The following is a 13,849-nucleotide window of genomic DNA, read 5'->3' on the forward strand; positions in this document are numbered from 1 at the left end:
GACCCATTACTTAGTAATGACTTCTTTAAACTAAAATTTCTCTTGTTAAAGTCATTCATTTCAACTGCTTATATCATCATTACAAATAAAAGAAAAAAAATCACATTTAATTGTATGACTGGAACCATTTATGTTGATTTAATGAAAAAAAAATTAAACTAAAAATAAGATTCCTTCTATTTTCAATTTTAAAACTAAACAAAAATCTCAATATCCATTTAAAAACATAAATGCAAATTATATAAATCTGAAAACATACCCACCCCTTCCCCACACACGTCCCCACCCCATTGGACACAATACTAAATCCAAATACAGAGATATACTAAAGGAAACAATATATGATATAAGCACTGGGGGGTGGGGGGGGCAATGCCCACTTCTTAAATAAGCACTGGGGGGCAAATGTCCAGATGCAAAATAAGCACTGGGGGGCTTATGCCCTACCTGTCATTTCTAGTGGGGGGCAATGGTTCAAAGGTTATTTTTTCATTTGGGGGCTTATGTCCTGGGGGCGGGCTTATGTCCGGATCCCTGCCACGCCATAAAGAAGAGACCGGGTGTAATAAGGTGTCTGTGCTGTGCTGCTGGTGCAGCTGAAGTTTGCCTTGATGTATGGGGCATTGCAGTGTTACTTTCAATGCACAAGTGCCTTGCTTTGTCGCACAATTGATAATTTTAACGTTAAGGTTTGATGAGCAGTAAAAATTCCTAGTTAAAACGCGTTTTATGTAACTGATAATTGTTTAAAACTCAACCAATATAACACCATTAAGGCGAGTTTTTTTTTGCAACGAACGGTAGCTTGAGATAAGAACATTGTTTGGTTTGCACGAAAAGGCGTAAGTTCTCATTGTCAAAAGATATTATATCTGCACATTTGCGATTACACCACGCAAGTGACGAGGGACAAGGTTATTGAATATCTAAAGGTTTATTCTTGTGTCGACTTTGTAACAAAGCGTCTAACAAAGTGTTTGTTCCTATGCGTACGTGGCTATCAAGGAAGTTCAGGTATATGCGATCATATTGTTTCAATAATAGTAGTTTTCACAAATGTAAAATATATATTCTCATTTACCATAATTGTGTAATAAAGGGGTTATTTTCTTAATACTTCATGCTGTATAGTTGTTTCCTTTACATTTTGTTAGATAGATAGATTTATTTCAACATAAAATGCATAGATTTACATGGCAGCATGTTATATACACACAATAAGTAATAAAAAACAACCTGCATGTATAAACAAAGCCATGTCAATCAACATTATACGTTAAGGATTGCACAATAAAGGGTTTGCAATTAAACCCTTATTTCCATTGTGGTCCTTTAGTTATAATATTGTATGACATAGGAGACAACGTTTTATATCACAGTATATAGTAATATCACAGTGAATAATAATGAAAGACATGTGACATATTTAAGTTACACTAACCTAAATGCATAGAATATATTCTGATAAGTTCTAGACTAGACAATTATTAAGAAGTTATCACAATTTAAGTGTTTAAAAATTAACATAAAATTATTTGCCAAGCTAAAGAATAATCATACAGCAACTAGATCAGACACAATAAATCTATCTATATTGACATTCAAGTTAAATCAACAGTAAGAAATCTTAAAGAGATGCACATTAAAATCTATCTGGCTTAAAAAATGCTCCCTAACACTGTGTTTAAAAGATGGAATACTTTTGGCATCTCTGATATGCTGAGGAAGAGAGTTCCAGAGAGTAAACCCATTGAAAGCAAATGACTTTTTGCCAGAACCCTTGACCCTTGGAATGGCAAACCTATTGCAATCATGCATGTTTAGGTCAGTATTAGGAGAGTCTGACTGTGTTCTAACTCTGAACCTAGTATTCTTATTGTGAATATTACTGACTGGAGTAAAATTATCTTCCATATATAGCGGAGCCAACTTAGAGCTTATTTTAAAAACATGACAAAGTGTGATCTGGTTTACTCGACTTTCAATAGGCAACCAGTTAAGTCTAGTAAAATGTTCTTTACCAATGTGAGACCTAGGATGTAAATTTAATATGAACCTGATAAGTTTATTTTGGGTGACCTGTAACTTGTTTTTTAACATTTGAGTTAAACCAGTGTACCAAACAGAGCAACTGAAGTCAAAGTGGCACTGAATTAAAGACATGACTAGAAGCCTTCTAGTATCTGTGGATAAAAATTCTTTTTTCGATATAAAAACTTTAACCTTGCATTGGCCTTCTTGATGACTGACTCTGCCATAAAAGTAAAAGACAAATTTTGATCAATTGTAACCCCTAAATACTTGACTGATGATGTAGATGAAATGGGTGTTCCATCACATGAAATATTTAGAAAGGATTGTGACCTGAGTTTCTGCCGTGAACCAAACAGAATTGATTCGGTCTTACCTAGGTGCAATGACAGTTTGTTGTCAATTAACCATTCACTGACTTGCTTTAGATCATCACTAAGCATCTTCTCAACCGTAGATATACTTTTATCCGAAACTAAAATGGCAGAATCATCAGCATACAAGAGTAATTTATGTTTAACAACAGCTGACATATCATTTACGTAGATTAAAAATAACAAGGGACCAAGAATGGAGCCCTGTGGGACACCACAGGAAATGTTTTCTGACGACGAAAAGGTGCCAGACACATCAACAAGCTGTTTCCTGTCAGACAAATATGACTGTAACCACATTGTTATATCATCTCCCAGACCAGAAGCACGGAGTTTCATTAAAAGTATCGAGTGGTCCACGGTATCAAAAGCCTTCTGTAAGTCTAAAAGAACCATGCCTACAACATTACCTTTATCATTTTCACCTCTAATGAAGTCAGATAAGTGAATAAGACATGTGTCGGTGGAATAACCCCTCCTAAACCCTTTATCTTTATCTGTTATCTTTGAATTGTAATTTCCGGCTATGATGTGTCTTTGTTCTCCTGTAGTCGACCCTCACAATTCTTTTGAATTCAAGGTCTGACAAATGGGAAAATATTTTTTACAAGATTTCATTTTACTTAAAGATCAAATAAAGACATTGATATAATAAACTTTATCAACAATAACTCTTATTTCAGCAATAACTAAAAGCACGTACTTTATTTATTTAATTATTGAAGATTATTTACTTCTTTCATGTTTTGTTATGACATAAGGACATTTTATATTTCGTTATAAAATTATTTTTTTTTAACTTACATAACGGTGGTATTCATTATTTATGTTTGTTATATAGGTGTATAATTTGTGTAAAGGCATGTTCCTAATAGCAGCACTATTAAGTAATTATCACATATACCAGCATATTAGTAATGGGTTGTTCGCAAATACATTATCAAATTGTTTAAGTCGGCTAAAATTAAATTTTTACCAACAGAAAGCCGTGTATGTGATTTAAAATACAATTGTTTTAAACTATATTCAGTAGAATCATAAATACTGCTATTATTAACTTAATTGATGCTTCTAACCATAATCGTTAATAATGTGAGAATCATTGATATATTTTACGACTATATATATTTGTCGTCGTAAATATACTTTCTTAAAATAAACAAGCAAACAGTAACTACATTAGAATATACTGGTATATTCATTATGTAACGGGTAAAAAAGATGCAAGCTCGTGCAGCGTATTATTGGTATTATAAAACGGGCCGTACTATCTTATTGTTCTCTTCGATTTACAGACTTAAAAATTGGTTTATTGTTTACGACCGGTGTAAAGTTGACACGCAAAATCGTCAGTCACAATTTACAAATAATGTTTTGTACTCATACATGGTATAGCTGACGAATGCTATTTTATCGTTGATCATATTTATAATTGTAAGCATCAAATCATAGCATATGCGGGTGAAAAGCAATCTTTAGCAAGTTGCCCGAGTACTTAATTTTTGTGTCTCAAAAAAGAGCGCTATTTATTGAACGATGCATCACATGCAACATATAAGATAACTAGCCATTGGCAAGACGCCATGTGCATGTATATATCGCTCAACTGGTTTTGATTGCTTTAAGTTAAACACGATTTTTTTTTAACAAGGAGTACAATTAGTTCTGTCCATAGATGTGCATAACATATACTTGCAGATTTTACAACGCCTGGCTGTTTGAAGAAACAACGTATCACCGAATAAAGATCGGAAACAGATATATAGTAAAATTCATATTTGCAATCCGAAATGACGGAAATCAATGCTATTAAGGAAGTAAAGCCAGGCGATGCAATTATCTTCCATTACTGGGGTATAGATCATGAAGGTATTGTAGCAAGCGTAACAACCGACCCCGAAGACAAAAAACTTGGAATTGTTCATGTAATCCATTATGCGTTCAATTTTCCGATTACAAGAACAATCAAAGAGGAGCGATTATTCTTTGATTTAAACCAGCATAAACTTTCAAAGAAAGTGTATGAACATGTGCAGCAATATGATGCAGCGACGACCATTGAAAGAGCAAGAGCGCGCGTTGGCGAACAACGTCATAATGCTTTCAACAACACATCTCGTCATTTAGTGGAATGGGCAAAGGTTGGAAACGATAGCACAATGCTTGAAAATGGGACATTCCCAGTAAACAACGGGATAATGCGAAGGTATAATGCATACAGTTGGCACGACTTAGAAGAAGGCTGCATATTCGATTACTCATATTACGGAATCCGACACCAAGGCGTGGTGACAAAAGTGAATATGCAAGACAATATGGTTACCGTTGTCCATTATGGCACGCTTGGCATATTTAGTAGGCGCACCGTCATGAAAGAAGACGTACCGATAGACTTCAAAATGCAGACACTAATGATCTATCGTTGTGATCCAGCTTTCAAGCATAATACACCCGACGAAGTTATTACAAAAGCCGAACAAAGGATTGGCGAGCAAAGCTGGAAGATAATGAGTAACTCTTCATGGAAATTCTGCCTACATTGTCTTTTTAATTAACCACAAATTTATTATTTGTGTTTGTAGAAAACCATTCAAGTGTCAACATCGTATGAAGAACACAGTCAAATTCCAATGACGTAAGATATTCAGAAAAACACCTGAAACATTTTTTTGTATTTACCAAACTTAATTATCATAGTATTTGCTTCATGACATTGTGTGTGTCTTAAAGGGCAATTGTAAGAAGAAATTAAAATAGTAAAAATTTTAAGCAGATATAGATCAACTTCCTCGTGTGAAACATGAAACGTTGAAATAGGTGAGTTCAATCAACGTTCTGCGGGAACGCGTATGAAATACTTGCAAACTTTTTCGTTATCGAGTATTAATGTGCAAGAGGCGGTTGACGCAAACGTTAAACAGATACAGTACTCTTAAATTCATTTGCGTGTTTATATGCTTTTAAACTGTTTGGTGGCATACAGACTAATTTACAAATCTTGACAACGATTATAAACGATTCAATACATGTGTTGTGAGTGTTCTGACTAGAAGAGTATGTGTGACCAAGTAATCTCATGCACATGGTTATCAAATATAAGATAATGTATCCTGTATGAATGCTACACGATTTTAGCGATTTTATCTTAATCTTAATTTAGACAAAAGAAAGCTGTCATTATATGGATGTGATCGACTCACTTTAAAAGTTGATATTAAAAGCAGATAAAACAGTCAATACACTGTGTTTTATTTTTATATGTTTCTGATAGAGTGTTTATGATATGCTAGTGTGCTAATGTAATGTAAGGTTGATGTAAATAAATTTGAGTAATATCCGTAAATATATATTGTAGACGATGCACTATGTGTTCTTTTATGAACTTATTTCTGTAATGCTCCGCTTGGTATTTTTCAGCTCCGAAATCGAACTTATGTGACCTTGTTAAAACAAAAGCGTAACCACTATTGATTACCAGTACTACATTACATTGCTCTGATACTGTTTCATGTATTAAAAGGCATTGTCTAGCATACAAAATATATGGTATTAAAAGACATTGTCTAGCATACAAAATATATGGACTCCATATTTATTTTGCAAGGGGAACAATTGCTCATGGTCACAAAACGTCTTAAATTCCATGTTTATGTCCTTTCTAGTTACCAATTTCTTGGCAATTCATTTAGAAAGCAAAATAACATCCAAATACCTTTAATAGTTACGCCGTGAAAGACCACCAGTTGTATCACTACCTCCGGACTCAAGGAATTACGGCGAGAAAAAGATGAAGACATTGGCCTCCCTTGTATCAGCCGTATAGATACATTCTGTAAACATGTTATTGGGTTATTATGCCGTTACCAAAAGGTATATATTAAAATGGCATTTCGGGCATTAGTGCAAAGTTTCAAATCGACAGGTACATTTTATAATTTATGTATACAACTTAAACTGTTTTTTTGGCTCACAATTTATCACTTCAATGGGGCATATAAAACAATAGAAACACATCATAGAATGTAATTTAAAAAAAAATACCTTGAAAGAAAACATGCTTAATGCAGTGCGTACATTTAAGATTTAAACTGTTAACTGTAGCAACATTTGGGTCACTAAATCTGATACACGAATAATAATATTCATTACTTGGAGACTAACACAAGAAGTAACTCGCAATTGCAAATACAGATTGCAATGACTGCGAATGACTCCAGTCGGTATAAGTGCGATAATTGCGGTTGTAAACCAAGCGATAGGGGTTTCGTCTTTTTGAGGTAAGTATCATGAAAACTATACACAGGCATCGCCAAACAAATCACGTCTTTTTGTATAATTATGTCAATCGACAATCATGTGAAGATTATGTAACCTCGCATGTTTGCAGTTGCTAATGTCGTAGTTTCAAACTATTGTGTTTACACATATACTTTTTAATAGTTCGCGTACGCCATATTTATCAATCTTATTCCATTGAAGAAAAATTGTTAAATTTTTGGCGCACTTTGAACTGAATTGTGAAATAGAGAATTCGGAATGTGCATTAAATTCTAAAATTAAAATAAAGAAAATTTTGTTGGTTTTAAGTATTCTTATAACAAAAATTAGCATATTCCAAGTATATACATAACTCACAACATCTTATTAGAAAGATTGATTGAAACATGAACACAATAAAAACGTTACCTTGTAATCTTAGCCAGAGGCTTGTTTACCGGTTCTTAAGCATATCTATGCGTGTTAATGTATTCAAATCATGTTCTAGAAAATCACACAGAATATCTGATTTAATGTAAATTGCTTCCCAGTCATGACTCAACATTAATAACATTTAAAGCAAAATTAAGTATTGAAACCATTTTTCTAGAAAAATCTCAATGATGCTCAGCAAATATAACCCTTACATCGTGGATCGACTGGCTTCATTTCGACTTTATTGTTTACGTTATTTTGATGTAAACATTTACATTTAGATACACTTTCGAACACACGCGAGGTTCCGATATTGTATTTGCTACTTCCGCTATGGCAATTTAATTGCATAGTAAATAATTATATTTTGGCGGTAAAAGTGGTAATCTGATGAGCTCTATTGTTCAAATGTATTGACATTATTCTCTGATGAATAATATAATGTGTTCTTCAATATTTCAAGACCAAATAAACTTTGATATTATCGATATTAACATTTAGCGATACATCTTCATGCTAGCTCTAGGAGGATAATATGATTCAGAATACAAATAATCCACAGAAAGGTGTTTAAAACCATCAAAGCTATGTTTTGCATAAATTGTTCAAATACAATGACATCCGTTTTTCCGGGTTTTATGTCCTTGTCTACTGGTTTTGCAATTGGTCACTTGTCTCAGCTAAAGGACATTGAGGAGATGACATGAATGATCTCCGGTGGATGGAGAAACTCAACTGTTTACATTTATGAAAAATTTCAAGCATACCCTATGTACCATCAGATATATAAAAGAAATATTATCGACCTTTTTATAATAAAAAGTAAACGTAAGGGTATGTCGATATTGAATGTACGCCGTTTTCTCTAAAATAAATAAAGCTCTTTTATTTCACAAAACTGTAGGTCTCCGTATATTATTGCATAAGGGACAATCTTGAACATAAATCGATAACGGTCTTTGAAACCGCAAACCATGAATATTTAACCAAATTCTCAATGCAATTGACATAGTTGTGATTAGGTATGATATTTACTAAAGCCTACCGTTTTACATATTTGCAAGGAATTCGTATTGGCGGATTTTACTCCATATTATAAAGCTTGTAGCAAAGAATATCCATTGGGCGCACAGTTAAAGGTTTGCATTAATTTATTACTAACTTATGTTTATTTTACTTTATTTTTAAGTCTGAGATCTGTTAAACTATTTATTAAAAGTTATATAATTTGGTCTATTGCAGAACAGAAATAACTTATTAACCATGATAATTGGTTTTACTTTGACTATTCCCGTGGTACGTCAAGGGTGGACTTTAAATAACTCAATAATGCTATACTATAATATCGTTATAAGGGAATGCTGATAAATATACGAAAGATTTAAAGCAGTAAAATAGTGTGACAATGTATTTACAAACGTGTTTGTATGTATCCATTTTTGTTATTAGGCAACCCTTGAATTTAACTCAATACGTTTATTACTTAGCCGTATGTGTAAAAATACATTGTTTGGCGGCTATCTGAACGCATCGAAAAGTTTCCACAATGTTATCAGCGATGTAGTTTTCAATATAAATATGAAACATTTACGTTTAAGGGGTGAATAAAGAGCTTTTATAAAAAATGTTTCAAGTGTATTATTTGAATCTAGATTGTTATGGCAGCTACCGAAATCAAAAATTCGTTTTGCATTGTTAGTAAATATTAAAAATGAAAAATGGAAAATAATGGCTCGATTGTGCTTTGTTCAAGGCTCACTCAGCTAAATATATTAGCAACGTCTGGGAATATTTTTTATTGTAATAGTATTTTAAGAAATGTTACTGCCTATGCGCTGCTGCTGATATTTGATGTAACCATAATCTATTTCTCGCTCTGAAATCAGCTGATTAGAAAACACAGGCACTATAGAATAAAATATAATTCTCAATATTCATCGATAAACATTGGGTAAAAAACTATGGACAACCATAATACCTTAATGAAGGACAAGCGTGTCTTATGCACGTTCTCAGTTCAATCACATGAGCCGCGTCATTCGAAAGTGCATCTTCCAATCGCACAGTCTGGTCAGAAGCTTCGTTGTCAGCTATAAAGTTACGCAAGATTTTGTTGTCTAATTATCGGACAGGGTGGCATCTAACCAGTCTGCGCGATTGTCTCAAGCCGGGCTTAACGAACTTTCGGCGCATACCGTTTTAGACACATTTTCACACGAAGCAGATCATTTGAAATACATGCCAGGTTGAACCTTTTTAGTTATATTATGTTGTAATACAAATCTCACGATGTGCATACAACAATCACAATTGTTAATTAAATATAGGATTAACGGAATTAATGTAATAACGGGACACTATTAAATAATACAAATCTAGTATAGGAGAGCAGCTATATATACTGATATATTTGTCTGCAAGATCAAAACTAAAATAAAAAAGAAATCAATTTGCGATTTCGTTTAAATCATCAAACCAGTATATCGATAAATTGTAGAATTATTGATGTTAATGGTAAGAACACATTTCCCCGTTCAAGGGACCTTTTCACAGAATTTGGCACGTATTGAAGTTTGTCATTCAATGCTTTATATTGAGAAATGTAAACATAGGATCAAAAAAGCTCCTGAAAAATACAAGAATAAAATTTAAGAAAGAAAAAAAAGAAATCCTCAACTGGGCTCGGACCACTGACCCCTGGAGTAAAAGTCTCACAAGTAGACCACTCGACCATCCGTGCTCATACAATGAGTGATTTAATTTATATTTCATATAAGCAATCCTCGTAGTGTCACAAAATATCACGACAACAACAGAACTCTCCAAATGATTAAATCGTTTCGCGTTGCAACGCTTTATAATATTCAGCTTTTTAAATCGTCAAAAGATGCATATTTTAGAGCATGGTAAAAGTATGATATTACTGTTTCCTCACAAATATCATAACAACATTTTTTTCAATTTCGTCAATTTACCAAACCGTGAAAATGTCCCTTTAAATTGCTAGATTAATATTTTTATTTCACTGATAACGGATTTAAACTCTACAAATATACCGATATTAAGACGAATTTGCGATAAACGGTAACTTGAGATTGCTTGATTTGCACAAAAAGCAAACGCATTTATTGTTACACCATTATGCGTCCTTCCCATTTGCGCACATGCCACGCACGTAATGGGAGACACTGTAATTTAATATCCTAAGGTTTATTTGCTGTGTCGGCTTTGTAAACATTTTTTATTTGAAGTGTGTTAGGTCCTTTGCATACGTGGATAACAAGGAAGTCCAGGTATGTACGCTCATATTGTTACACAAATACTAGTTTTCACACCTGAAAACAATATAATCTCATTCCTAATGATATTTGTGTATCATAATGATTATTTTACATAATCACATTGTACCTTTGTTTCATTGTGTTTTATATGAGTCAATGTTGTTTGGATGTGGAACAAATTTATGGTTATATTGTGGTCCAACCACACCATTCTGTCAAAATATCATTCTGACAGATGGGAACATATAGGATAAGCTTGCATTTTCCATTCATAAATATCTTTTTTAATTAAAGACATTTAAATAATACAATGATATGACGGATATTTAAGCAATTGCTGAGGAATACGTTAACATTCATGAGGTACTTCCTGCAGATTCTTTTTCTCTGTCATGTGTTGTGAGGGCATGAAGGCATTTAATATTTCGTTATAGATTTTTCTTAATTATACCATGTGTGCATCGTTGACAATATCAACGTTAATATATTGTTTTATCTTACAATAAACGAGCAAGTCGGAACTGAATTGGCATATATATATATACATTCATAATGTACAACTGGTAAAAAATGGCGATCGTGCAACGTTTAATTGATAAAAAAAATAAATGTTAAGCCACTTCGATTGAAATACTTTATAATGGGTTTATTGTGCACGACCGGGTTAAATCAATCGCACAAATACACCTGTTACAATATACGTTGCATTGTACTCATACATTAAAAGCAGATATGAATAATTGCATTTACTAAATTACTATAATTAGACATTAAACATCAAATCATAGCATATGCGAGTAAAAGGCAATCTTTTGCTACTGCTTTATAAATGTGTCTCAAAAGTAAAAGCTATTTATAGAATGATGCATACACATGCACAATATTCTATAAATATCAGTTTGCTAGACGAAGTGCAAATATTTACAATGTAAATAGCTATACTTGCTTGTATTGCGTGAAGTGAAACACGATATTATTGAACAAAAAGTACGTGCAGTTCTGCCCATATATTTGTACACATGTACACATATATTTGCAGATTTTACAACGTCTGGAGAGCGTCAACCGTTTGGAGAGAGGATCGGACACAAATATAAAGTACAAGTTCATATTTTCATTACAAAACATGCCGGATATCAACGCTGTTGACGAATTAGAGCCAGGCGATGCAATTGTCTTCCAATACTGGGGTATAGATCATGAAGGTATTGTAACAAGCGTAACAACCGATCCAGAAGACAAAAAACTTGGAATTGTTCATGTAATCCATTATGCGTTCAATTTTCCGATTACAAGAACAATCAAAGAGGAGAGATTCTTCTTTGATCTAAACCAGCAAAAAAATTCAAAGAAAGTGTATGAAAATGTGCAGCTATATGATGCAGCGACGACCATTGAAAGAGCAAGAGCGCGCGCTGGCGAACAACGTCATAATCCTTTCAACAACACATCTCGTCATTTAGTGGAATGGGCAAAGGTTGGAAACGATAGCACAATGCTTGAAAATGGGACATTCCCAGTAAACAACGGGATAATGCGAAGGTATAATGCATACAGTTGGAACGACTTAAAAGAAGGCTGCATATTCGATTACTCATATTACGGAATCCGACACCAAGGCGTGGTGACAAAAGTGAATATGCAAGACAATATGGTTACCGTTGTCCATTATGGCACGCGAGGCATATTTAGTAGGCGCACCGTCATGAAAGAAGACGTACCGATAGACTTCAAAATGCAGACACTAATGATCTATCGTTGTGATCCAGCTTTCAAGCATAATACACCCGACGAAGTTATTACAAAAGCCGAACAAAGGATTGGCGAGCAAAGCTGGAAGATAATGAGTAACTCTTCATGGAAATTCTGCCTACATTGTCTTTTTAATTAACCACAGATTTATTATTTGTGTTTGTAGAAAACCATTCAAGTGTCAACATCGTATGAAGAACACAGTCAAATTCAAATGACGTAAGATATTCAGAAAAACACCTGAAACATTTTTTTGTATTTACCAAAATTAATTATCATAGTATTTGCTTCATGACATTGTGTGTGTCTTAAAAGGCAACTGTAAGAAGAAATTAAAATAGTTAAAATTTTAAGCAGATATAGATCAACTTCCTCGTGTGAAATATGAAACGTTGAAATAGGCGAGTTCAATCAACGTTCTGGGGGAACGCGTATGAAATACTTACAGTCTTATTCGTTACCGAGTATTAATGTGCAAGAGGCGGTTGACGCAAACGTTAAACAGATACAGTACTCTTAAATTCATTTGCGTGTTTATATGCTTTTAAACTGTTTGATGGCATACAGACTAATTTACAAATATTGACAACGATTATAAACGATTCAATACATGTGGTGTGAGTGTTTTGACTAGAAGAGTATGTGTGACCAAGTAATCTCATGCACATGGTTATCAAATATAAGATAATGTATCCTGTATGAATGCTACACGATTTTAGCGATTTTATCTTAATCTTAATTTAGACAAAAGAAAGCTGTCATTATATGGATGTGATCGACTCACTTTAAAAGTTGATATTGATAGCAGATAAAACATTCAATACACTGTGTTTTATTTTTTTATGTTTCTGATAGAGTGTTTATGATATGCTAGTATGCTAATGTAATGTAAGGTTGAGTAATATCCGTAAATATATATTGTAGACGATGCACTATGTGTTCTTTTATGAACTTATTTCTGTAATGCTCCGCTTGGTAATTTTTAGCTACGAAATCGAACTTATGTGACCTTGTTAAAACAAAAGCGTAACCACTATTGATTACCAGTACTACAATACATTGCTCTGATACTGTTTCATGTATTAAAAGGCATTGTCTAGCATACAAAATATATGGTATTAAAAGACATTGTCTAGCATACAAAATATATGGACTCCATATTTATTTTGCAAGGGGAACAATTGCTCATGGTCACAAAACGTCTTAAATTCCATGTTTATGTCCTTTTTAGTTACCAATTTCTTGGCAATTCATTTAGAAAGCAAAATATCATCCAAATACCTTTAATAGTTACGCCGTGAAAGACCACCAGTTGAATTACTACCTCCGGACTCAAGGACTTACGGCGAGAAAAAGATGAAGACATTGGCCTCCCTTGTATCAGCCGTATAGATACATTCTGTAAAGATGTTATTGGGTTATTATGCCGTTACCAAAATGTATATATTAAAATGGCATTTCCGGCATTAGTGCAAAGTGTCAAATCGACAGGTACATTTTATAATTTATGTATACAACTTAAACTGTTTTTTGGCTCACAATTTATCACTTCAATGGGGCATATAAAACAATAGAAACACATCATAAAATGTAATTAAAAAAATATACCTTGAAAGAAAACATGCTTAATGCAGTGCGTACAATTAAGATTTAAACTGTTAACTGTAGCAACATTTGGGTCACTAAATCTGATACACGAATAATAATATTCATTACTTG

General features: G+C 33.3%; 1 long non-coding RNA gene across 2 annotated transcripts; it reads left to right on the forward strand.

Annotated features, from left to right (window-relative positions):
• The first annotated feature begins 812 nt into the window (after window positions 1–812).
• LOC127873380 (uncharacterized) lies at window positions 813–13,062 on the forward strand. 2 transcript variants are annotated; one of them, XR_008046127.1, is made up of 3 exons: window positions 845–1,014; window positions 4,104–5,612; window positions 12,923–13,062. It is a non-coding gene; the product is annotated as an uncharacterized LOC127873380 (long non-coding RNA). The 2 variants fall into 2 exon arrangements; XR_008046126.1 differs by lacking the exon at window positions 12,923–13,062 and having other exon boundaries at window positions 813–1,014; window positions 4,104–5,766.
• Window positions 13,063–13,849: the final 787 nt, after the last annotated feature.

This window comes from Dreissena polymorpha, chromosome 1 (genome assembly GCF_020536995.1).
Source record: "Dreissena polymorpha isolate Duluth1 chromosome 1, UMN_Dpol_1.0, whole genome shotgun sequence".
Lineage (NCBI taxonomy): Eukaryota > Metazoa > Mollusca > Bivalvia > Myida > Dreissenidae > Dreissena > Dreissena polymorpha.